General features: G+C 39.2%; 1 non-coding gene across 1 annotated transcript; it reads right to left on the bottom strand.

The window, feature by feature from the left end:
* Positions 1–18,604: 18,604 nt before the first annotated feature.
* Positions 18,605–18,711, bottom strand: Rnu6-738 (RNA, U6 small nuclear 738). The gene has a single exon (XR_005502989.1). It is a non-coding gene; the product is annotated as a U6 spliceosomal RNA (small nuclear RNA).
* Between the last annotated feature and the right edge of the window lie 6,959 nt (positions 18,712–25,670).

Here is a 25,670-nt window from a genome sequence, read left to right as displayed (position 1 = left end):
AGAAGAAATGAAAATGGAGGAATTGTATGCCGTGGGCATGTCTGTGGGACATTTCTTCATTGGTGCTTGATAGACTGGGCCTCAGTCCACTGTTGACAGTGCTAGTCCCCGGCATGTGGCTCTGGGTTATATAAGAAAACAAGCTGAGCGAGCCATGGAAAGCATCCAGTAAGCAACGTACCTCCATGGTCTCCGCGTCAGTTCCAGTCTCCACATTCCTGACTTGGCTTCTGTCAATAATGAATTTTAACAGGTAAGCTAAAGGAAAGCTTCTTGTTTCCAAGTGGTCAGTGTTTTATCACAACAAAATAGACCAAACTGGGATGCAATCAAATGAGGTTCACGTGTATCCCCCTGAATGTCATCATTTAATTCAAAACCTTTCCTATGGTCATCCCACATGCTAGCATCCAGTCTCTCACATCTTTTATTCCCCCTCTCATTCGTTAGTTCATTCATTCATTCATTCATTCATTCATTCATTCATTCATTCACTTTACATCCAGATTGCAACATCCCTTTCTGCACCCCCCCTCCACCCCTCCCTTCTTTTTTAAAATTTCAATTAGAAAATTTGTATTGATCCTTTGGAGTATATTTCTACCTGAAACCACTAGGGGGCACACTACGGTCATAGTCCTGTAATGACAGCTTATGGGGCCAGTTCTGAGGACTCAGAATTGTCATACATATATCACCTCTTTAGAGATTTCCCTACATTTCCCCCTGACGATTCAGTGCTAATCCCTTCAGATTGCATTGGAAAGGCTGACTTGGCATTCCAACTCTCATGTCAACTGGCTTGAGGCCCAGGAAAAGCCCATGTTTCATTCTGAGTGTGAAGGCAGGAAAAAAAAGAAAAGGATGGATAACACTAGATAAAGTTAAGAGCAGAATTTTAAGGGAGCCAAATATTTGGAGGTAGTTGTGGAAAGTTACAGCAATTCAAAACAAAAAAGATTCGATGGTAAATTCACTTTTGTGGAAAGCACCAGTCGGGTGAAGTGTGCCTGAAGGTTGTAAGCTGCAGGCCTGGGGTCCAGCTTCTGCTTGTTTCTTTTTACAAGTTGTTTCTTTTTACAAGCGTTTGTCCCAGTGCATGTGTGAGACATATGAACATGTGTTCACACTGTAACTGTTCCCCATAGGTCTGAGTCACATCCTATAGGTTCATATCAACCTGTAATATGATAAATAAAAAGCGAATTCTGGAACACAGGAGACCTGGTGAAAGCACCTCACAAGGGCAAGAGTGGGCAAGAGTAGGCGGGCTTTAGCTGCCCATTCTTCGAATGGGGATGCAGATCCTTTGTTCTTTTCAATGTTATTGGCTCATTTCTTAATCATTTAAAGTACGATGACAAGGTTAAGAAATATTTGTCTTTCTCAACAAAATATTCATTTACTTGTGAATGATAACAGAAAACATGCCACATTTATAAAGATAGTTAATTAATCATTTAAGAACAATTCTGGAAAATATTAAATGATCCATGTTTTTTTTTTTTTCTTTCTTTTCTTTTTACTCTTTTTTAAAGTACAATACATGGTGGCCAAAGCCTTTCCTCTCTCCCCTCCTCTGAGTACTTCCTCTCCTTCCTTTTCTTCCAGAAAAGAGCAGGCCTCCAAGTGATATCAGCCAGACACTGCATAACAAGATGCAGGCCTTCATATCAAGGCACAGCGAGGGAACCTCGCAGGAGGGAAAGGGTCCCAAGAGCGTATTTTCCTTTCTAAATACAAAATATTTATGAAATTAAAAATTTTATTTGAAGCGTAGTAATTTTTTAAAGAAGTAAATGGAAAAAATCTAATCTGACAGATGACTGAGACAAAGAAAAATTTTAACCCATTTATTTTTCTACATCATTGGACAATTTGCTTATGGTCATATCATTGGAAGTTCTGGAGTAATATCCAAACAAAATGTTTTCTGATATATTTTTGGAGTTAGAGCCAGGGAATACGATTGGAAATTGAATTCAGTGATTCCAATGATTGATATGTTAATCTTCCGGGTTAGAGATGTGACATAAAAAGACCTAATTTCCCATTCTCTACCCTGACTGGAATATTGAGGGAGACAGGGTGAAGTTGCCAGGATCACAGGTGAGAGTGAGTTTGCTGCAGGAAAGAAAACGTTGGTCTGGTGATCTTCAAAACTGAAGAAGCCACCTTGGGAAACAGGATAAAAAGCTCTGTTCTCTGAACCGCAACAGAAAGATTTTCAGAATAGCTGAGAGAGTCCTGTGACCATGTCCATGGCTTTAGCTGAAGGATGAAGACTGACTAAGCAGCAGGTGGAGGATCAAGATAGAAAACTCAAGGACGGACATTATGATCCGGAAGGACTCATGGTGAGCAGCATCTTAGAGGATATGCTGTCAGGGAATTAAATGCATAAGCTATACATTAATATAAAAGAGGAAGATTGCATTTAAAAATATTAAGAAGAACAATTTGGATCTGAATTCCTGAATGCAGCTAATAAGAAAAGAAGAAAACGGAAAAGGGGTTATGTGATAAAAGCAGAAAAGCACTCTGCCTTGTATCTGACAAGGTCTACTGACTTCACATTGAGTTTTATGCATTTGGAAAATACAGCTTGACTTGTAATCCAACTGTAAACCAAGAGTCAAGTTTTCCTCTCTCAGGAACTACAGCCGACGCCGTATGTCAGACGGTGCAGTTTTCAAATGTTTGTTTTATCGTGCTCTTATCCTGTGCCCTTTTTCGTTTTACTTATGGTAGCCATTTTCCTTGTCCAAAACTTTTTCTTTGGCAATAGTCACTAACAAATATACCCACAAGCATAGATAGCCCAGAAGCTTGCCACTGTATGTATTTTACCCTGCTGGAGCTGTATTCCTCACAGTTGCCAAGGAGCTTTTAGTAAAGGATACTGCAGTGTAGGAGGGAAATTAAATTTTTATACTAGATATGACCAATTCGTATGAAAGCACACAGAAAACAAAATTCTCCATTAGGAGTGCCCTGTGGATCACTCCTGCTCTTACGTTAGTCACCTTTGCTCAGATGCAGGCTTCACCATAAGATGAAATCTAAGTTGAAAAAAATAGCAATTATGAATGGAATCTGAAAATAAAATAATGATTGACTGTCTGAGAATGGTGTTCTTGGTCATCATGCAAGGATTCCTTTTAGCTTTCTTGGCATTAGATTATATAGAAGTTGCTGTAGTTAATAGAATTGTTTAGAAAGATTGTGGTATTGAATGCGTGCTGTAGCTTTCATCGATCCGTTCTGACTCTTACAAACTATACAAATGATAGATCAATATTAGCATTTCATTTACTAATTTTAAAAACAAAATCTCTAATCAACCATGTGCATCACTGCACCTGAAGGTGTTTGTTCTGCGGCAGTGTTTGTAGTTCGGATACAAAATATAAAGAGGTTTTATTGTCCTCTAAGAATATAGTCCATACTTTTATAATTTGCTCATTTTATTATTGTATACCTAAAGGACATATATATTTTACTTTTTGAAACACATCTTAGGATTGGTACACTTATTTTTTGAAGCTTGTTTAGAAGAGAATATATTAAAAATTAAATAAAGACATGCTCGTCACATAATATTTTAAAACATAGGAGAGTAATTAGCAAAGCGAAAAACAGTAGCACATATTGTTATTGGTGGAGCTTCTGTAGATTTTGTAAGGAAATCAATGAACCACTAAAGTCTATCCCATTTGAAAGTCATTGTCATGGATTAAGAAATCTATCCATATGTAATTCTGACTTTAACAGGAACTTTTTTACTAGTAATTTACCATACATCTTTTAAGAGACAATCTTTGGTCTGGCAAGATGTGCAGCATGAAAGGTTATTGACACAAAATTTTTTGACCAGCTGAACTGAATCACTGGGACCCAAGTAGTGGAAGGAGAGAACCAACTTCCACAAGTTGTTCTCTGCCCATGACACATGTGCGTGTTGCCCATGCACACATACAAATAGAAAGATGGAATTTAACACAATCATCTTCTAATATTCATATTTCTCTGTCCAGGTCTCATCTGCAATTTCAGAACCATAAATACTCTAGTTACTAAATAAGGAGAGGACTGTGGCATATAGTCCTGAATGCATTTTCTGACATTAAAAACACCTACTACACATTTTCATTCAGACTTAGGGTGAGAAGATTGCAGACAGCTGGCTTTGCCGAGCAAGATCCTAGGTGGTCCGGACGATGTGGCAAATATAATTAGCATAATCCTAACAATAAATTTACATGGGTTATTGTTTTTAGAACCACTTTAAATCTTTATGAGCTTCATGTTTTTTATCATAAGATTAACTCCTCTCTGCAGTGTATGTGATCAGAGCTTACAGTGTTCACTGTCTCATTGCCTATGACAAACACAACACCTTCCAAATTCTCCCTCCCTTACTGTTACAAGCTATTGCTGATATAAAATTACCCATGATTCAGATTTTATTAGAAATTTGGTGTTGATGAACTGATATATAATGTTTATACGTGAAATATTTGATCTTTTCTACTGAGAGAAATATTAAAAAACCTCTCTCATGGAAACACTGGTGTTAACCATTCTCTGCTGTCTTGGCAAACAGGTCCATACACAAACACTTTGTATTAAGTTGCCCAGTGTGAGTCTCAGTCTTCAGAGAGAAATTCTTTCTCTGACGTTCTGACCACTCAAAGCCCTCCCCACCCAGTGCTGCTTAGTATGGCCTCCAGGGATATGAGAAGGATGCACAGGTGCACTCAGTGTCTAGGATTAACCTGTAGGGCATCCTCAGGTTGCCATGGCAACCTATATAGGCGAGGCCATTTTCACAGAGAAAGTTAGAGGGGGTTGGTATTGGGCCATTAACTCACCAGACACTACAAGTTCCTTCACATCATTTCACATAACCCCAAAAGTGCTTTTCTGTTGAATCTCTGTTTTTATTATGTTTTTCCATACTCGCTGGCTTATTTAGAAATTGATAGCAGATAGGTACGGAAAGACTTCTTAATTGGGTCAGGTTTAAAGTCTCCTAATTTTTCTGTTTTGAAAATTCTGCTTTTCTCTTGTGTTTTACATGAAAACTTTCAGTGGGGGGACTTCATATTATATATTCGAAGATGATATTCCACAAGTTTGGATGCTTCCTGAAGTATCAGGTAAACAGCTATTCACAGGAAGAGCTGTTTGGAGTGTCAGGTCTAAAGAAAGCTCAGAATTCCAATCTACCAGAAGATGTCACTGTCGTGTACAGAATGTACCAAGAGAGTCTACCAGTAACTTCTGTAGGCTCTCCTTTGTGTCTCTCTTAATCTTGCTAAACTTCCTCTGGAGTTCAGTGAAAGAAAACGCAGGGGTGAGAGCCCTGCCTCCAAGTTGACAGGCTCTAATAAATTACTACATTCATAGGACCGGCATGCCAATCACCTACTCACAGCATTTATTCAAAAAATAAAAGATCCCACATTAGTAGAAAAATTCCACTTTGATTAATAATTGTGTATGGCATCAACCAGAGATTAATAACTGCACAATATATTCATTTTGCTTTCACAAAAGCGTATGTCTATCACATTTAACTTTACTCGATATCAATTAAGAAAACCCAGACTGTTTTGCCAATGGCTGTGATTAAAGTAACGGCTCATTTAAAGCATAGGAAACAGGCTGCCAACATACACATTTTAATTTAAGATGAGTGGATGTCAGAAATAGAATCTGTACAACTTGTTTTATTATGAAGATGCTGCTGCTTGTGTTCTGAGAGACGCCATCATTAAAGTTTGCTCCATTCTTGCAAAGCCTGTGTGTGTGTGTGTGTGTGTGTGTGTGTGTGTGTGTGTGTGTGTGTGTAGGCAAGCAATCAAGATTGGTGGAAAAACATGTTCATGGCTGAAGAGTTTTCTTGGCATGCTTATTTGAGGAATGAATGCTGTGGGGAGGAAGTAGACATGATTTTAGATCCCAGGTGACAGAAAGCATTGAGTAGGAGGTTCTGTGGTCCGAACAGCTGGACCTGATTCAGGTCACTGGCTGGTTTGACAGGCAGGCTATCAAAGGCAAGGCAATTAGGCAACATCAGAAATATTTCATACTGGGTAACCCTTTCTATGCAAAATTTTGCTAGTTTTGCCTTTCTGTTCATTTAATCCTACATTGAAGTCTATCCTAGTACACGTATTTATATGTTGAAAGAGAGTGACTTGTGTTGGTCTGGCATGTTTTACTTATGTCCCTAAACTGGAAAAAAGAAACAGAAACATTCTCTTTTCTGACTCAGTAAAATCAACCAGCAGCTCTTTTTGAAAATGAAAATATAATTATATAGGAAACTTATATTTAGCTCATGTTTACCATGTGCTGTCTCATTCTGAGCTTTTAAAAAAATATGGATTGTTTCCTTCAACAAATTTATGAAATGGCTTTTATTATTACTATTATCATTCCTATTTTCATATAAGGATATTATAACACAGGGTTAGTAGGTTATTCAAAATTACTATGTTAAAGAGCAGTCAGGTTGGGATTCATTAAGTCAGGCATTACAGACCTGCTTTAAATTTAAAACAATTATGTGTATTGATGTTTGTCTGCAAGTATATCTGTGCCCTACATGGGTCCTGGTGCCTGAGGAGGACAGAGGAGGGCATCAGATTCCTTGAAACTGGAGTTACAGGTAGAACCGAGCTTCCATATGGGTGCTGGGAATTGAACCTTTGCCCTTTGTAAGAGCTGCAGGTGCTCTCAGCTGCTGAGTCATGTCTCTAGCCCCTACAGACCTAACCATGTTGTCTTATATTGTCTCTCTGAAATGCATTGCTATGCCACTAAGTATTTGTATTGCCCTTCTCTTGTAAAGTTTATTGCTAAGTTTTCCTGCTGAGAATGAGGTGCAAGTTGACTTTTACTCTGCTGTCTAACTGACCGCCATGCACAGGATGGATTGATGGTAGTTCTTCTTTTGGTCACTTCAAATGTTCAGAAGAAAAACGGGCTAGTACATCTTACTTCAACATATAATTCATTTTAGTTGAAAAAGTGATAATTGTTAGTTTAAAGGTCTCCAGAATCTATATGCCTTCAAGTAGTGGCATTGCTTTTAAAAACTATGCATGCATGTTAGTGTATATTAACCGCACAAAACATGTCACATGATGGTTTCATTATGGATTTTCATATATGTATGTGAGAACCTTTGGTTGTCAGTCCCCTCCATCACCCACACATGTTCTGCTTTCACGACTTCTCTTTTTATTCTGTATAAAATAGACAAATGGTTGGAACTGGAAAATATCATCCTGAGTGAGCTAACCCAATCACAGAAAAACACACATGGTATGCACTCATTGATAAGTGGCTATTAGCCCAAATGCTTGAATTACCCTAGATGCCTAGAACAAATGAAACTCAAGACGGATGATCAAAATGTGAATGCTTCACTCCTTCTTTAAAAGGGGAACAAGAATACCCTTGGCAGGGAAGAGAGAGGCAAAGATTAAAACAGAGACAGAAGGAACACCCATTCAGAGCCTGCCCCACATGTGGCCCATACATATACAGCCATCCAATTAGACAAGATGGATGAAGCAAAGAAGTGCAGGCCGACAGGAGCCGGATGTAGATCGCTCCTGAGAGACACAGCCAGAATACAGCAAATACAGAGGCGAATGCCAGCAGCAAACCACTGAACTGAGAATAGGACCCCCGTTGAAGGAATCAGAGAAAGAACTAGAAGAGCTTGAAGGGGCTCGAGACCCCATATGTACAACAATGCCAAGCAACCAGAGCTTCCAGGGACTAAGCCACTACCTAAAGACTATACATGGACTGACCCTGGACTCTGACCTCATAGGTAGCAATGAATATCCTAGTAAGAGCACCAGCGGAAGGGGAAGCCCTGGGTCCTGCTAAGACTGAACCCCCAGTGAACTAGACTGTGGGGGGGAGGGCGGCAATGGGGGGAGGGTTGGGAGGGGAACACCCTTAAGGAAGGGGAGGGGGGAGGGGGATGTTTGCCCGGAAACCGGGAAAGGGAATAACACTCGAAATGTAAATAAGAAATACTCAAGTTAATAATAAAAAAAATTTACCCTGGTTTTTATGTCATTTAAAAAAAATCCACATATGAGAGAAACATACAATACTGGTTTGAGTCAGGCTTATTTCATTTAAAATGATCTCATTTTTGAGGTGAAAGAGGATTTATCTTCTTTTCTTTTCTGGCTTTGTGACTGATAGAGTCCATTTGACAGGCTGGGATTATGGTGGGTATTTGGCCATGGAAAATTACAAAATTTACTGCCCTGTGTATGAATGCAGTGTCTAACTTGAGACCTAACACAATAGTAGATGTCATAACAGTTTAATGTAGACTTCAAAACAAGGTACTCTCACATACACTTCTAGACAGGATTTTTAGTGTGAAAGAGATGAGAGATACGCTAAGGTAAATATCTGTGCCAATTTTTATGGGTTATTGATTCCAACACAACTTTAGAATCTTTTGAGATTTCTAGAGATTAGAGGTGATGAATTATTTATTAACCCCAGGTCAAAAGGACGCATAAGATTTTGTACTGATAAATAGAGATTTCCAGGCAACAGAACCACTATATGTAGTTAGTTAAGCCTGTGTTCTAGTTTATATAAAGTATATATAAACTAAACTATGTATGCAGGAAAAATATCAAGACAAGATGTTTTAGTTCTTATAACATTTGTGAGATGGATGGACTGCTCCATTTGAATAAATATATCAATGAACAAGTATTGATTGATCACCTTGCTATCAGGTTAAATAACTTAAAGAGGGATATAGTACCAGAAAAACCATGGCCTAATGTGTTGAGTTTTAGTTCTTCCTTGAAGGATTATAGAGTACATAATTTTGATTATTTCTTCTTCTGCTCTTACAATGAATAATCTTGGCTAAAAAGGAGCCTAATACCTTAGAGAGATTTTGGTCTTGTTGGGGATACAAGGCACATTCTATGATCATCTCACTGTATATCTATGAGAATGTAACTAACGAGCCAAAGAAAAGCATGTAAAGTTTTATAATGATTCAATCAAATCTATAGTCATTTGGGGAAGAAGAAAGCTTGGAGCAGGCAGAGGTACAGCATATGTGTTATGTGGGGCTCTGGCTGAGCTGTCAGAGCCTGGTATGTTTTGAACAGATAAAAATAGTGTTAAACATGCCTTCTAGACAGAGAGGCAAATTGTTAAGAACTGTAGAGCAGAGAGGACAGTATTAGCTGAATCTTGTTAATAAAAGAGTCCTGAGGTTGTCCCAATGCAAGCCAGCTTCCCTTAATGGAGTTCTTAGAAAATACAGAATATCAATGATTAAGAGTTTTTGCTTGATGAATTTCATATTTATTCCAATTTGATATTACTGGAGAAAACCAATTCCCTTTTAATTTTATTCTCTCACAGGAGAAGAATGTGTATTTCCTATCAATTAAATTAAGCTAGTAATTTAATTATGTGTGTCCAAAAGCACATAGCTCTGATATTTCTGAGATCAAGATTGATAGGAAAGTTGCTCTGAAATAAATCCTATGTGCATTATCATGGCTCAGAAATCGATAATGCTAATGAACACTTCACTCTATCAAGGATACAACTTGAACAGTGTCTTTTGGAATGGAGGGAGAGATTAATAAAAATATGAATACATTTATGGATTATTACTGAAAATAAGAGTCCATTAGTTTAAAAAAAATCCCTTTTTGATGTGTGTGTGTGTGTGTGTGTGTGTGTGTGTGTGTGTGTGTGTCTATGCATGTGCACGGGAAATATAGCAGGGCATTAGATGTCTTTCTTGTTTAGTAGCTTATTATTTCAAAAGTGAGTGAGTCTCTCACTGAGATGGAACTTGAATGTTTGAACTAGAGAGGCAGTCCAGTGATCTCTTGGCATCCACCTCCCCTGACTTCTAATGCTGACAATACAGAAACAAGCAGTTATGCCTGGCTTTTCACTTGAGTGCTGGGAATTCAAATGTAGATCCTCATGCTCAGACTGCAAATTCTCTTGTCCATTTATTTATATTCCAGTCCCTACAAAATATCTTGAACACTGTAACCATGTAAGAATACTGTTCTTGGGATGAAGGGGAAGTTTTAATATCAAAATGCAATAAATATAAGAAATGGAAAACTAATGAAATTTAAGATCTAATCTTACTTTTTGTTATACAGAATAGTTCTATTGTTATTTCACAGTTCCATAATTATACATACATATATATATATATATATATGGTGGAAATAATTTTGATAATTGACAGGTTAGTATTTTCCACAGTTCATCTGTACATGATGAATGATTAAATTGTGTGGTTGGTTGACTGATATATGCTGGGATGCTTTAAAAGTGGGGGACTAAAACACAATAAAAACTTTTGTTCAGACAATATCAACCAACCAGAACCCCAAGAGTTCCCAGGGACTAAACCACCAAAGAATACACATGGGGGAGCCCATGATTACAGCCACATATGTAGTAGAGGATGGCATTGTCTGGAATCAATAGGAGGAGAAGCCTTTGGTCCTGTGAAGGCCCTCAGTATAGGGGAATGCCAGGGTGTTGAGGTAGGAGTGGGTGGGAGGGGGAGCATCCTCATAGTAGCAAGCAGACAGTGTCTGGGGGCGGGGAACCAGGAAAGGGGTTAACCTTTGAAATGTAAATACATAAACTATCCAATAAAAAATAAAAGAAAAAACCCTTTTGTTCAAAAAATAGGGGAGATTGAGTAAGGATAAATTTTTCAAAGTAGTAATAATATTATGATATAGATCTCAAATACAGACCTCAAAAACAGTCTATGGCAAAATGAAGGGTTTTTTTTTTTTTTTCGATATTTCTTTACTTACATTTCATTTCAAATGTTATTCCCTTTCCCGGTTTCCTGTCCATAAGCCCCCTATCCCCTCACCTTTCCCTTCTTATATGAGGGTATTACCCTCCCCATCCACCCCCATTCCCGCCCCACCCTCGATATTCCCTTACACGGGGGGCAGGGTCCAACCTTGGCAGGACAAAGGGCTTTGCCCAATAAAGTCACCCTCTGGTACATATGCAGCTGGAGCCATGGGTCAGTCCCAGGGGTAGTAGTTTAGTCACTGGGAACTCTGGTTGTTTGGTATTGTTTTACTGAGATGCAAGCCCCTTCAGCTCCTTTAATACTTACTCTGATTCCTCCAACCAACTCGGGGAGGAAGTCCCATTCTCAGTTCAATGGTTTGCTGCTAGCATTCGCCTCTGTATTTGACTTGTTCTGGTTGTGTCTCTCAGGAGCCATCTATATCTGGTTCCTGTCAGCATGCACTTCTTAGCTTCATCAATGTTATCTAGTTTTGGTGGCTGAATATATATGGGCCATATGTGGGGCAGGCTTTGAATGGCCACTCTTCAGTCTCTGCTCTAAACTTTGTGTCCCTATCCTCTCCTATGGAATTTTTTTTCTCCCTTTTTTTTTTTTTTTTTGGTTCTTTTTTTCGGAGCTGGGGACCGAACCCAGGACCTTGCGCTTCCTAGGTAAGCACTCTACCACTGAGCTAAATCCCCAGCCCCTTGTTCTCCCTTTTAAGAAGGAGTGAAGCATCTGCACTTTGGTCAGTCTTTTCTTGAGTTTCATGTGGTTGGTGGATTGTTTCTTGGGTAATTCGAACTTTTGGGCTAATATCCACTTCTCAGTGAGTGTATACTATGTGTTTTTCTGTGTTTGTGTTACCTCACTCAGGATATTTTCTAGTCTATCCATTTGCCTATGAATTTCATAAAGTCATTGTTTTTGATAGCTGAGTAGTACTCCATTGTGTAGATGTACCACATTTTCTGTATCCATTCCTCTGTTGAAGGGCATCTGGATTCTTTCTAGCTTCTGGTATTATAAATAAGGCTGCTATGAACATAGTGGAGCATGTGTCTTTGTTATATATTGGGGCATCTTTTGGGTATATACCCAAGAGAGGTATAGCTGGGCCCTCAGGTAGTGGGGTGTCAAATTTTCTGAGGAACCTCCAGACTGATTTCCAGAGTGATTGTACCAGTTTGCAATCCCACCAACAATGGAGGAGTGTTCCTCTTTCTCCATATCCTTGCCAGCATTTGCTGTAGCCTGAGTTTTTGATCTTAGCCATTCTGACTGGTGTGAGGTGGAATCTCAGGGTTGCTTTGATTTACATTTCCCTGATGACAAGAATGTTGAACATTTCTTTAGGTACTACTTAGCCATTTGATATTCCTCAGTTGAGAATTCTTTGTTTAACTCTGTACCCCATTTTTTATCTTTATTAACTTGACTATTTCTTATTTACATTTCAAATGTTATTCCCTTTCCCGGTTTCCTGGCCAACATCCCCCTAACCCCTCCGCCCCCCCTTCTATATTGGTGTTCCCCTCCCTATTCTCCCCCATTACCGCCCTCCCCCAACAATCACGTTCACTGGGGGTTCAGTCTTGGCAGGACCAAGGGCTTCCCCTTCAACTGGTGATCTTACTAGGATATTCATTGCTACCTATGAGGTTAGAGCCCAGGGTCAGTCCATGTATAGTCTTTGGGTAGTGGCTTAGTCCCTGGAAGCTCTGGTTGGTTGGCATTGTTGTTCATATGGGTTCTCGAGCTCCTTCAAGTCTTCTAGTCCTTTCTATGATTCCTTCAACGGGGGTCCCATTCTCAGTTCAGTGGTTTGCTGCTGGCATTCACCTATGTATTTGCTGTATTCTGGGTGTGTCTCTCAGGAAAGATCTACATCCAGTTCCTGTCAGCCTGCACTTCTTTGCTTCATCCATCTTATCTAGTTTGGTGGCTGTATATGTATGGGCCACATGTGGGGCAGGCTCTGAATGGGTGTTTTTTCTGCCTCTGTTTTAAACTTTGCCTCCCTATTCCCTGCCAAGGGTATTCTTGTTCCCCTTTTAAAGAAGGAGTAAAGCATTTGCATTTTGGTCATCCCTCTTGAGTTTCATGTGTTCTGTGCATCTCGGGCAATTCAAGCATTTGGGCTAATAGCCACTTATCAATGAGTGCATACCATGTGTGTTTTTCTGTGATTGGGTTACCTCACTCAGGAGATATTTTCCAGTTCCGACCATTTGCCTACGAATTTCATAAAGTCATTGTTTTTGATAACTAAGTAATATTCCATTTTCTGTATCCATTCCTCTGTTGAAGGGCATCTGGGTTCTTTCCAGCTTCTGGCTATTATAAATAAGGCTGCAATGAACATAGTGGAGCACGTGTCTTTTTTATATGTTGGGGCATCTTTTGGGTATATGCCCAAGAGAGGTATAGCTGGATCCTCAGGCAGTTCAGTGTCCAATTTTCTGAGGATCCTCCAGACTGATTTCCAGAATGGTTGTACCAGTCTGCAATCCCACCAACAATGGAGGAGTGTTCCTCTTTCTCCACATCCTTGCCAGCATTTGCTGTCACCTGAGTTTTTGATCTTAGCCATTCTCACTGGTGTGAGGTGAAATCTCAGGGTTGTTTTGATTTGCATTTCCCTTATGACTAAAGATGTTGGACATTTCTTTAGGTGTTTCTCAGCCATTCGGCATTCCTCAGCTGTGAATTCTTTGTTTAGCTCTCAACTCCATTTTTTTAATAGGGTTATTTGTCTCCCTGCGGTCTAACTTCTTGAGTTCTTTGTATGTTTTGGAAATTAGCCCTCTATCAGGTGTAGTATTGGTAAAGATCTTTTCCCAATCTATTGGTTGCCATTTTGTCCTAACCATAGTGTCCTTTGCCTTACAGAAGTTTGCAGTTTTATGAGATCCTGTTTGTTGATTCTTGATCTTAGGGCATAAGCCATTGGTGTTTTGTTCACAAAATTCCCCCCAGTGCCCATGTGTTCAAGGCTCTTCCTCACTTTTTCTTCTATGAGTTTTTATCTGATGTCCTTGATCCACTTGGACTTAAGCACTGTACAGGGTGATATGAATGGGTCAATTTGCATTCTTCTCCATGCTGACCTCCCGTTGAACCAGCACCATTTGTTGAAAATGCTACTTTTTCCCCATTGGATGGCTTTAGCTCCTTTGTCAAAGATCAAGTGACTATAGTTATGTGGGTTCATTTCTGGGTCTTCAATTCTGTTCCACTGATCTACCTGCCAGTCGCTGTACCCATACCATGCAGTTTTTATCATTATTGCTCTGTAATACTGCTTGAGGTCAGGGATGGTGATTCCCCCAGAAGTTGTTTTATTGTTAAGGATAGTTTTTGGTAACCTGGGTTTTTTGTTATTTCAAATGAATTTGCAAATTGCTCTTTCTAACTCTATGAAGAATTGAGTTGGAATTTTGATGGGGATGCATTGATCTGTAGATTGTTTTTAGCAAAATGGCCAATTTTACTATATTAATCCTGCCAATCCATGAGCATGGGAGGTTTTCCATCTTCTGAGATCTTCTTCAGTTCCCTTCTTCAGAGACTTGAAGTTCTTGTTATATAGATCTTTCACTTGCTTGGTTAGAGTCACACCGAGGTATTTTATATTATTTGGGATTATTGTGAAGGGTGTCCTTTCCCTAATTTCTTTCTTAGTCTAAGTGTAGAGAAAGGCTACTGATTTGTTTGAGCTAATTTTATACCCAGCCACTTTGCTGAAGTTGTTTATCAGGTTAAGTAGTTCTCTGGTGGAACTTTTGGGGTCGCTTAAGTATATTATCTTATCATCTGCAAATAGTGATATTTTGACTTCTTCCCTTCCAATTTGTATCAATTTGACCTCCTTTTGTTGTCTGATTGCTCTGACTAGGACTTCGAGTACTATATTGAGTAAGTAGGGAGGGAGATTGGGCAGCCTTGTCTAGTCCCTGATTTTAGTGGGATTGTTTCATATTTCTCTCGATTTAGTTTAATGTTCGCTACTGGTGTGGCGTATATTGCTTTTACTATGTTTAGGTATGGGACTTGAATTCCTATTCTTTCCAGGACTTTTATCATGAAGGGGTGTTGAATTTTGTCAAATGCTTTCTCAGCATCTAATGAAATGATCATGTGGTTTTGTTCTTTCAGTTTGTTTATATAATGGATCACGTTGATGGTTTTCCATATATTAAACCATCCCTGCATGCCTGGGATGAAGCCTACTTGATCATGATGTATGGTCATTTTGATGTGTTCTTTGATTCGGTTTGCAAGAATTTTATTGAGTATTTTTGCTTTGATATTCATAAGGGAATTTGGTCTGAAATTCTCTTTCTTCCTGTGTCTTTGTGTGATTTAGATTCAAGAGTAATTGTGGCTTCATAAAAGGAATTGGGTAATGCTCCATCTGTTTCTATTTTGTGGAATAGTTTGGACAGTATTGGTATGACTTCTTCTATGAAGGTCTGATAGAATTTTCCACTAAACCCATCTGGTCCTGGGCTGTATTTGTTTGGGAGACTTTTAATAACTGCTTCTATTTCTTTAGGAGTTATGGGGTTGTTTAGATGGTTTATCTGGTCCTGATTTAACTTTGGTATCTGGTGTTTGTCTAGAAAATTGTCCATTTCCTCCAGATTGTCCAGTTTTCTTGTATATAGGCTTTTGTAGTGGGATCTGATTGTTTTTTGAATTTCCTCAGATTCTGTTGTTATGACTCCTCTTTTCATTTCTGATTTTTTAAATTTGGATACACTCACTGTGCCTTCTGGTTAGTCTGGCTAAGGGTTTATCTATCTTGTTGCTTTTTCTCAAAGAACCAGCTCTTGGTTTTATTGATTCTTTGTATAGATATTTTTGTTTCTACTTCATTGATTTCAGCCCTGAATTTGATTATTTCCTCCCTTGTACTCCTTTTGGGTGTATTTGCTTCTTTTGTTCTAGAGCTTTTAGGTGTGTTAAGCTGTTAGTGTATGCTCTCTCCCTTTTTTCTTTTTGGATGCACTCAGAGCTATGAGTTTTCCTCTTAGCACTGCTTTCATTGTGTTCTATAAATTTTGTTATGTTGTGCCTTCATTTTCATTAAATTCTAAAAAGTCTTTAATTTCTTTATTTCTTCCTTGACCAGGTTATCATTGAGCAGAGCATTGTTCACCTTCTATGTGCATGTGGACTTTCTGTTGTATTTGTTGTTATTGAAGACCAGTCTTAGTCTGTGGTGATCTGTTAGAATTCATCCGATTATATTAATCTTGTATCTGTTGAGGCTTGTTTTGAGGCTGATTGTATTGTCAGTTTTGCAGAAGGTACCATGAGGTACTGCGAGGAATGCATATTCTTTTGTTTTAGGATGAAATTTCTACAGATATCTGTTAAATCCATTTGGTTCTTAATTTCTGTTAGTTTTACTTTGTCTCTGTTTAGTTTCTGTTTCCATGATCTGTCCATTCTTGAGAGTGGGGTGTTGAAGTTTCCCACTATTATTGTGTTTGGTGCAATGTGTGCTTTGGGCTTTAGTAAAGTTTCTTTTATGAATTTGGGTTCCCTTGCATTTGGAAATACATGTTCAGAATTGATAGTTCATCTTAGTAGATTTTCCTTTGATGAGTATAAAGTGTCTTTCCTTATTTTTTTTATTACTTTTGGTTTAAAGGAGATTTTATTCAATATTAAAATGGCTACTCCAGCTTGTTTCTTGGGATCATTTACTTGGAAAAATGTCTAGTTATTTACTCTGAGGCAGTGTCTTTCTTTGTCACCAAGGTGCATTTCCTGTATGCAGCAAAATACTGGGTCCTGTTTACATATCCATTCTGTTAGTCTATGTCTTTTTATTGGAGAATTGAGTCCATTGATGTTAAGAGCTATTAAGGAATAGTAGTTGTTGTTACCTCTTATTTTTGTTCTTAGAGTTGAGATTCTGTTTGGGTGGCTATCTTGTTTTGGGTTTGTTGAAAGAAGATTAATTTCATGCTTTTTCTGGGGTGTAGTTTCTCTCCTTTTATTGGAGTTTTCCATCTATTATCCTTTGCAGAGCTGAATTTGTGGAAAGGTATTGTATAAATTTGGTTTTGTCATGGAATATCTTGGTTTCTCCATATATTTTATTTTATTTTATTTTTTTATTTTATTTATTTATTTTTTTTCTGCATATATTCTGATCATTTATTTCCTCTAATTTTTTTTTATTAACTTGAGTATTTCTTATATACATTTCGAGTGTTATTCCCTTTCCCGGTATCCGGGCAAACATCCCCCTCCCCCCTCCCCTTCCTTATGGGTGTTCCCCTCCCAACCCTCCCCCCACTGCCGCCCTCCCCCCACCAGGCTAGTTCACTGGGGGTTCAGTCTTAGCAGGACCCAGGGCTTCCCCTTCCACTGGTGCTCTTACTAGGATATTCATTGCTACCTATGAGGTCAGAGTTCAGGGTCAGTCCATGTATAGTCTTTAGGTAGTGGCTTAGTCCCTGGAAGCTCTGGTTGCTTGGCATTGTTGTACATATGGTGTCTCGAGCCCCTTCAAGCTCTTCCAGTTCTTTCTCTGATTCCTTCAACGGGGGTCCTATTCTCAGTTCAGTGGTTTGCTGCTGGCATTCGCCTCTGTATTTGCTGTATTCTGGCTGTGTCTCTCAGGAGCGATCTACATCCGGCTCCTGTCTGTCTGCACTTCTTTGCTTCATCCATCTTGTCTAATTGGGTGGCTGTATATGTATGGGCCACATGTGGGGCAGGCTCTGAATGGGTGTTCCTTCAGTCTCTGTTTTAATCTTTGCTTCTCTCTTCCCTGCCAAGGGTATTCTTGTTCCCCTTTTAAAGAAGGAGTGAAGCATTCACATTTTGATCATCCGTCTTGAGTTTCATTTGTTCTAGGCATCTAGGGTAATTCAAGCATTTGGGCTAATAGCCACTTATCAATGAGTGCATACCATGTATGTCTTTCTGTGATTGGGTTAGCTAACTCAGGATGATATTTTCCAGTTTCAACCATTTGCCTACGAATTTCATAAAGTCATTGTTTTTGATAGCTGAGTAATATTCCATTGTGTAGATGTACCACATTTTCTGTATCCATTCCTCTGTTGAAGGGCATCTGGGTTCTTTCCAGCTTCTGGCTATTATAAATAAGGCTGCAATGAACATAGTGGAGCATGTGTCTTTTTTATATGTTGAGGCATCTTTTGGGTATATGCCCAAGAGAGGTATAGCTGGATCCTCAGGCAGTTCAATGTCCAATTTTCTGAGGATCCTCCAGACTGATTTCCAGAATGTTTGTACCAGTCTGCAATCCCACCAACAATGGAGGAGTGTTCCTCTTTCTCCACATCCTCGCCAGCATCTGCTGTCACCTGAGTTTTTGATCTTAGCCATTCTCACTGGTGTGAGGTGATATTTTAATTGAGAATTTTGCAGGATATCGTAGCCTAGGCTGGCCTTTTGTTCTTATAGGGACTGTATGAAATCTTCCCAGGGTCTTCTAGCTTTCATAGTTTCCCTGGTGAGAAATCTGCTGTAATTCTGATAGGTCTGCCTGTATATGTTACTTGCCCTTTTCCCCTTAATACTTTTATTGTTCTTTCTTTGTTTTGTGCACTTTGTGTTCTGATTATTATGTGGCAGGGAGAGTTTCGCTTTTGGTCCAGACTATTTGGAGTTCTTTAGGCTTCTGTATGTCTTGGGCATCTCTTTCTTTAGGTTAGGGAGGTTTTCTTCTATAGTTTTAAAAATATGGAACATTTCATGAATTTGCGTGTCATCCTTGCACAGGGGTCATGCTTATCTTCTCTGTATTGTTCCAATATTAGTATATGTGCTGCCGAAGTGAGCACCAATTTGTTATTCATTACCAAATGATCAACCCTGTCATGATACATACAAGTAACATTTTCTGGACCAAACAGCAGATTATATTTAAGAATATATTTAATATATGTATGTATTAACAATTAGTTTAAAAAGGACCATGAATTTGAAGGAATGTAAAGGAGTGTGAAGGAGTTCATTGAATGAGAGGAAGAAAAAAGAAGGGAGAAATATAATTGAATTATAATCTCAAATGAAGATTCACCATGATCTTCAACCAGTTTTAAAATTTAGCTTTCTGCATTTTTGTCTGAGGATTAGAAACTTGATTGCTCACATTCTTTGAGCTTAAAAATATGACCCAGAGTGATAAATATTACCTCTTTCAGTTTTTTAACTTCTATCCTAGTATGTGCTGTGTCCCAATATGAGCATTAGTACAAAATATCTTGTTATTAAAAAACTCTCAATTTAGATGATAAATTGCATGAGCATCGTGAGAAGAAAGCACATAGTTCCTGATGTTTGTGCCTTAGACCCTTCATGTCAGCTTCACTGTTTCCATCTATTCAAGAGAGCAGAATCATTTAAGAGCCCAATATTATTGATGGTTGTCTTACACTGCCTTTTATTATGCATGACTTCTTTGTAGCTCAGTTTCCTTTTCTATAAAATGATAATTAAGTCATCCGTAAAGATCTCCAGGAAAAAATTTGGGGGAATATATTATACTTTCTGCAACATAAGACAACTGTGAAAGTAACTTTTACTTTCTGGTCTTAATTCTCACACTAGTGACAATGTCTTACTGTTGAATAAGCTCACCCTTTCCAGTTTTTTATGAACTTGCTAGTTGGTTCAAGTCAGCTCTTCTGGCTTGAACTCCTCTCCATCCTGACTGATTCACACTGACTTCTCTCGGTTTCTCACTAAATTGCTCTGGTCAGCCTCAAACTAAATCTGGCAATCTGTTCTAATCTTCTGGCTGCTTTGTATTCTCTGGCTTCAACTGTCTCAGCTCCACTGCAGTGCACTTACTACACTGACTTCCTGCTGGCTCACCCATCTCCATGATGAACTGACTGAACTCAGTCACAAATGACTGCCTCTCTCCCTCCACTGCTCTTAAATAGCTTCTCTTCCCTATGCTGTTCTCTTTTGAGTTGGGCTTATCTTATCTCTTACTCAATCTGCCATATCTTTCTCTGATTTGTGACTCTGTCTGCTCCTCAATTAGATGTCACTTAAACATGGCTGCTCCCTTCTAAGAACTAATTTTACCTTAAAGGTATATACTAAGGGTTTGTCTATATTTTAGCCAGATTAATTATAGGATATGGCATGTCTGCATTCCAGCCAGATCATACAGACCTAGGTCTTTGGATGTGATCCTTGCTTCAGCAGCCATGTTTTTTGAATCACAATACTTTTATTGTCAACTCTCTAAGAAGAGTCTTAGGAGCTAATAGACTTTTAGTGCCTTGGGGCTGAGCATGAGTGATTTTAAAGATGAGAGTTTGCAAAAAAAGCTGGGTAGAATGAGGTAGTTTATAGCCTGCCAATTTAGAGGGACCAGAAGTATATGTCAAGTAGCAGGACACTCACCTAAATAGTCTTTGTGGTCTAGCTTTTAGTCTTGGTAGGTAAACTGCTTCACATAAGAATTTTATCTTCATAGGCAGCAGAGGGAGGGATCTGAGTGGGAGACGGGAGGGGAGGGAGTGGTGGAGTTTGGGACCAGGTGTGGGAAGAGAGAGCTAGAGGGCCAGGAGAGTGAATGGATATTTGCTACAGGTGGGAGAGGGGAATCTCTAAGATTTGCCAAGACCTGGTGTGGCATGGCTCCCAGGAGTCTATGTGGGTGGCTTTAGCTGAGATTCACACCAGTGGGGGGTATGGAATCTGAAGAGGCCACCTCCTATAGTTAGGCAGGACCCCCAGTGGAGAAATAAGGACACTAATCCACTCACAAAACTTTAGACCCAAAATTTGTCCTTTCTACAAGAAATGCAGGAAACAACATGGCAGAAATTGAGGGAATGGCCAACCAATATGCAGCCCAAAGTGAGACCCATCCCTTGGGCAAGTTCCAATTCCTGACACTATTTTTTTTTTTTTATTAACTTGAGTATTTCTTATATACATTTCGAGTGTTATTCCCTTTCCCGGTTTCCGGGCAAACATCCCCCTCCCCCCTCCCCTTCCTTATGGGTGTTCCCCTCCCAACCCTCCCCCCATTGCCGCCCTCCCCCCATAGACTAGTTCACTGGGGGTTCAGTCTTAGCAGGACCCAGAGCTTCCCCTTCCACTGGTGCTCTTACTAGGATATTCATTGCTACCTATGGGGTCAGAGTCCAGGGTCAGTCCATGTATAGTCTTTAGGTAGTGGCTTAGTCCCTGGAAGCTCTGGTTGCTTGGCATTGTTGTACTTTTGGGGTCTCGAGTCCCTTCAAGCTCTTCCAGTTCTTTCTCTGATTCCTTCAATAGGGGACCTATTCTCAGTTCAGTGGTTTGCTGCTGGCATTCGCCTCTATATTTGCTGTATTCTGGCTGTGTCTCTCAGGAGCGATCTACATCCGGCTCCTGTCGGTCTGCACTTCTTTGCTTCATCCATCTTGTCTAATTGGGTGGCTGTATATGTATGGGCCACATGTGGGGCAGGCTCTGAATGGGTGTTCGTTCAGTCTCTGTTTTAATCTTTGCCTCTCCCTTCCCTGCCAAGGGTATTCTTTTTCCTCATTTAAAGAAGGAGTGAAGCATTCACATTTTGATCATCCGTCTTGAGTTTCGTTTGTTCTAGGGATCTAGGGTAATTCAAACATTTGGGCTAATAGCCACTTATCAATGAGTGCATACCATGTATGTCTTTCTGTGATTGGGTTAGCTCACTCAGGATGATATTTTCCAGTTCCAACCATTTGCCTACGAATTTCATAAACTCGTTGTTTTTGATAGCTGAGTAATATTCCATTGTGTAGATGTACCACATTTTCTGTATCCATTCCTCTGTTGAAGGGCATCTGGGTTCTTTCCATTTTCTGGCTATTATAAATAAGGCTGCGATGAACATAGTGGAGCACGTGTCTCTTTTATATGTTGAGGCATCTTTTGGGTATATGCCCAAGAGAGGTATAGCTGGATCCTCAGGCAGTTCAATGTCCAATTTTCTGAGGAACCTCCAGACTGATTTCCAGAATGGTTTTACCAGTCTGCAATCCCACCAACAATGGAGGAGTATTCCTCTTTCTCCACATCCTCGCCAGCATCTGCTGTCACCTGAGTTTTTGATCTTAGCCAATCGCACTGGTGTGAGGTGAAATCTCAGGGTTGTTTTGATTTGCATTTCCCTTATGACTAAAGATGTTGAACATTTCTTTAGGTGTTTCTCCGCCATTCGGCATTCCTCAGCTGTGAATTCTTTGTTTAGCTCTGAACCCCATTTTTTAATAGGGTTATTTGTTTCCCTGCGGTCTAACTTCTTGAGTTCTTTGTATATTTTGGATATAAGGCCTCTATCTGTTGTAGGATTGGTAAAGATCTTTTCCCAATCTGTTGGTTGCCGTTTTGTCCTAACCACAGTGTCCTTTGCCTTACAGAAGCTTTGCAGTTTTATGAGATCCCATTTGTCGATTCTTGATCTTAGAGCATAAGCCATTGGTGTTTTGTTCAGGGAATTTTTTCCAGTGCCCATGTGTTCCAGATGCTTCCCTAGTTTTTCTTCTATTAGTTTGAGTGTGTCTGGTTTGATGTGGAGGTCCTTGATCCACTTGGACTTAAGCTTTGTACAGGGTGATAAGCATGGATCGATCTGCATTCTTCTACATGTTGCCCTCCAGTTGAACCAGCACCATTTGCTGAAAATGCTATCTTTTTTCCATTTGATGGTTTTGGCTCCTTTGTCAAAAATCAAGTGACCATAGGTGTGTGGGTTCATTTCTGGGTCTTCAATTCTATTCCATTGGTCTATCTGTCTGTCTCTGTACCAATACCATGCAGTTTTTATCACTATTGCTCTGTAATACTGCTTGAGTTCAGGGATAGTGATTCCCCCTGAAGTCCTCCTATTGTTGAGGATAGCTTTAGCTATCCTGGGTTTTTTGTTATTCCAGATGAATTTGCAAATTGTTCTGTCTAACTCTTTGAAGAATTGGATTGGTATTTTGATGGGGATTGCATTGAATCTGTAGATTGCTTTTGGTAAAATGGCCATATTTACTATATTAATCCTGCCAATCCACGAGCATGGGAGATCTTTCCATCTTCTGAGGTCTTCTTCAATTTCTTTCCTCAGTGTCTTGAAGTTCTTATTGTACAGATCTTTTACTTGCTTGGTTAAAGTCACACCGAGGTACTTTATATTATTTGGGTCTATTATGAAGGGTGTCGTTTCCCTAATTTCTTTCTCGGCTTGTTTCTCTTTTGTATAGAGGAAGGCAACTGATTTATTTGAGTTAATTTTATACCCAGCCACTTTGCTGAAGTTGTTTATCAGCTTTAGTAGTTCTCTGGTGGAACTTTTGGGATCACTTAAATATACTATCATGTCATCTGCAAATAGTGATATTTTGACCTCTTCTTTTCCGATCTGTATCCCTTTGATCTCCTTTTGTTGTCTGATTGCTCTGGCTAGAACTTCAAGAACTATATTGAATAAGTAGGGAGAGAGTGGGCAGCCTTGTCTAGTCCCTGATTTTAGTGGGATTGCTTCAAGTTTCTCTCCATTTAGTTTAATGTTAGCAACTGGTTTGCTGTATATGGCTTTTACTATGTTTAGGTATGGGCCTTGAATTCCTATTCTTTCTAGGACTTTTATCATGAAGGGGTGTTGAATTTTGTCAAATGCTTTCTCAGCATCTAATGAAATGATCATGTGGTTCTGTTCTTTCAGTTTGTTTATATAATGGATCACGTTGATGGTTTTCCGTATATTAAACCATCCCTGCATGCCTGGGATGAAGCCTACTTGATCATGGTGGATGATTGTTTTGATGTGCTCTTGAATTCGGTTTGCCAGAATTTTATTGAGTATTTTTGCGTCGATATTCATAAGGGAAATTGGTCTGAAGTTCTCTTTCTTTGTTGTGTCTTTGTGTGGTTTAGGTATAAGAGTAATTGTGGCTTCGTAGAAGGAATTCGGTAGGGCTCCATCTGTTTCAATTTTGTGGAATAGTTTGGATAATATTGGTATGAGGTCTTCTATGAAGGTTTGATAGAATTCTGCACTAAACCCGTCTGGACCTGGGCTCTTTTTGGTTGGGAGACCTTTAATGACTGCTTCTATTTCCTTAGGAGTTATGGGGTTGTTTAACTGGTTTATCTGTTCCTGATTTAACTTCGATACCTGGTATCTGTCTAGGAAATTGTCCATTTCCTGAAGATTTTCAAATTTTGTTGAATATAGGTTTTTATAGTAAGATCTGATGATTTTTTGAATTTCCTCCGAATCTGTTGTTATGTCTCCCTTTTCATTTCTGATTTTGTTAATTTGGACGCACTCTCTGTGTCCTCTCGTTAGTCTGGCTAAGGGTTTATCTATCTTGTTGATTTTCTCAAAGAACCAACTTTTGGTTCTGTTGATTCTTTCTATGGTCCTTTTTGTTTCTACTTGGTTGATTTCAGCTCTGAGTTTGATTATTTCCTGCCTTCTACTCCTCCTGGGTGTATTTGCTTCTTTTTGTTCTAGAGCTTTTAGGTGTGCTGTCAAGCTGCTGACATATGCTCTTTCCTGTTTCTTTCTGCAGGCACTCAGCGCTATGAGTTTTCCTCTTAGCACAGCTTTCATTGTGTCCCATAAGTTTGAGTATGTTGTATCTTCATTTTCATTAAATTCTAAAAAGTTTTTAATTTCTTTCTTTATTTCTTCCTTGACCAGGTTATCATTGAGTAGAGCATTGTTCAATTTCCACGTATATGTGGGCATTCTTCCCTTATTAATATTGAAGACCAGTTTTAGGCCGTGGTGGTCCGATAGCACGCATGGGATTATTTCTATCTTTCTGTACTTGTTGAGGCCCGTTTTTTGACCAATTATATGGTCAATTTTGGAGAAAGTACCATGAGGAGCTGAGAAGAAGGTATATCCTTTTGCTTTAGGATAGAATGTTCTATAAATATCCGTTAAGTCCATTTGGCTCATGACTTCTCTTAGTCTGTCTACATCACTGTTTAATTTCTGTTTCCATGATCTGTCCATTGATGAGAGTGGGGTGTTGAAATCTCCCACTATTATTGTGTGAGGTGCAATGTGTGTTTTGAGCTTTAGTAAGGTTTCTTTTACGTATGTAGGTGCCCTTGTATTTGGGGCATAGATATTTAGGATTGAGAGTTCATCTTGGTTGATTTTTCCTTTGATGAATATGAAGTGTCCTTCCTTATCTTTTTTGATGACTTTTAGTTGGAAATTGATTTTATTTGATATTAGAATGGATACTCCAGCTTGCTTCTTCTGACCATTTGCTTGGAAAGTTGTTTTCCAGCCTTTCACTCTGAGGTAGTGTCTGTCTTTGTCTCTGAGGTGTGTTTCCTGTAGGCAGCAGAATGCAGGGTCCTCGTTGCGTATCCAGTTTGTTAATCTATGTCTTTTTATTGGGGAGTTGAGGCCATTGATATTGAGAGATATTAAGGAATAGTGATTATTGCTTCCCGTTATATTCATATTTGGATGTGAGGTTATGTTTGTGTGCTTTCATTCTCTTTGTTTTGTTGCCAAGACGATTAGTTTCTTGCTTCTTCTAGGGTATAGCTTGCCTCCTTATGTTGGGCTTTACCATTTATTATCCTTTGTAGTGCTGGATTTGTAGAAAGATATTGTGTAAATTTGGTTTTGTCATGGAATATCTTGGTTTCTCCATCAATGTTAATTGAGAGTTTTGCTGGATACAGTAACCTGGGCTGGCATTTGTGTTCTCTTAGTGTCTGTATGACATCAGTCCAGGATCTTCTGGCCTTCATAGTTTCTGGCGAGAAGTCTGGTGTGATTCTGATA

This window comes from Rattus norvegicus, chromosome 3, assembly GCF_036323735.1.
Source record: "Rattus norvegicus strain BN/NHsdMcwi chromosome 3, GRCr8, whole genome shotgun sequence".
Lineage (NCBI taxonomy): Eukaryota > Metazoa > Chordata > Mammalia > Rodentia > Muridae > Rattus > Rattus norvegicus.
Note: the sequence above shows the minus strand (reverse complement) of the source record. Positions and strands in the feature narration are given on the sequence as shown.